The sequence below is a fragment of the Chrysochloris asiatica genome, unplaced genomic scaffold, assembly GCF_000296735.1.
Source record: "Chrysochloris asiatica unplaced genomic scaffold, ChrAsi1.0 scaffold00046, whole genome shotgun sequence".
Taxonomy (NCBI): domain Eukaryota; kingdom Metazoa; phylum Chordata; class Mammalia; order Afrosoricida; family Chrysochloridae; genus Chrysochloris; species Chrysochloris asiatica.
In genome coordinates, this window is record NW_006408564.1 from 13,479,652 (window position 1) to 13,481,299 (window position 1,648).

The window sequence follows — 1,648 nt, forward strand, 5'->3', positions numbered from 1 at the left end:
CAAGAACATCATACAGGAAGAAAGCAAAAGATCATTAAGAAGACAGAAGGGAAAGACCAGGGAGGAAGTCAGAAAAGACTCTGAAACTTGCTCTCTAGTGTAGAGATGCTAAGGCAAATAGAAGAAATGAGAGAGCCAAAGAGCTGAACAGAAAATGTCTACAGGCATCTTGAGAAAACAAAGTCAAGTATAATAATAAAACGAGCAAAGACCTGCAAATAGAAAACCAAAAGGGAGGAATACACCTGGCATTTCTCAAGCTGAATGAACTGAAGAAAACAGGCAAGCCTTGACCATAGAATAAGAACTAGAACACAAGGTCAATTTGTACTGCAAAATGGCAGTGAAACCCAGAAGCCGCCCCACAGAACCCCTATACAAGGTCGCTATGAGTCTGAACTGACTTGACGGCACTTAACAACAACAACTGGCAAAATACAGAATGATGCAAAAAAGCAGCAAAAGAAGATCAAAGGAATACAGAGTCCCTGTACCATAAGGAAATGGTCCATACTCAAACTGTTTAAGAGGTAGCACATAATCAAGAGGCAATGGTACTGAAGGAAGAAGTGCAAGATATACTGAAGGCATTGGCAAAGAACAAGGCTCTAGAAATAATAGAATACAAATTGGAGTCTTTCAACAAACTGATGCAGCAATGGAGGCACTCACTCACCCAAGCCAAGAAATTTGGAAGACCTGGCCAACTAATTGAAAGAGATCCATATTTGTGCCCATTCCAAAGAGAGGTGACTGAAAAGAATGCAAAAATCATTAATATCAATCACTGATATCACATGCAAGTAAAACTGTGCTATAGATAACTAAAAAACAGCTGCAATAGTTCATTGATAGTCAACTGCCAGACATTCAAGCTGAATTCAGACGATGTGGAACAAGAGCTATCACAGTTGACATGAGACGAATCTTGGCTGAAAGCATGAATGTTGTTGTTGTTGTTGTTATGTGCCGTGGAGTCGGAACCGACTCATAGCAACCCTGTACAGGGTTTCCGAGGGTGTAAATCTTTACGGGAGTAGAAAGCCTCATCTTTCTCCCGTGGAGCAGTTGGTAGTTTCGAACTGCTGACCTTGCGGTTCACAGCCCGAGTCGTAACCAGTACGCTACCAGAGCTCCTTAATTTACCTGTGCTTTATTAACTGTGAAAAGACTTTTGAATGTGTGGATCAAGACAAGCTATGTATAATATAATAACAATTGTGCTCATGAGGAACTTATACAAAGACCAAGAGGCAGTTATTTGTACAGAACAAGGGGATACTTCTTGTTAGGTGCCATCGAGTCGGCATCGACTCATAGCGACCTTATGCACAAGAGAACGAAACAATGTCTGGTCCTGTACCAACCTCACTACTGTTGCCACACTTGAGTCCATCAATGCTTCCACCTGGCCAATCCATCTCATTGGGGGTCTTCCTCTTTTTCTCTGACCTTCCATCATACCAAACATGATATCCTTCTCCAGCGACTGTTCCCTTCTGACAATATGTCCAAAGTATGAGAGACAAAGTATGGGCATCTTGGCCTCTTAGGAGCACTCTGGCTGCACTTCTTCCAACACAGATCTATTGGTTCTTTTGGCAGCCCATGGCACTTTTAGTATTCTCCTCCAACACCATAACTCAAA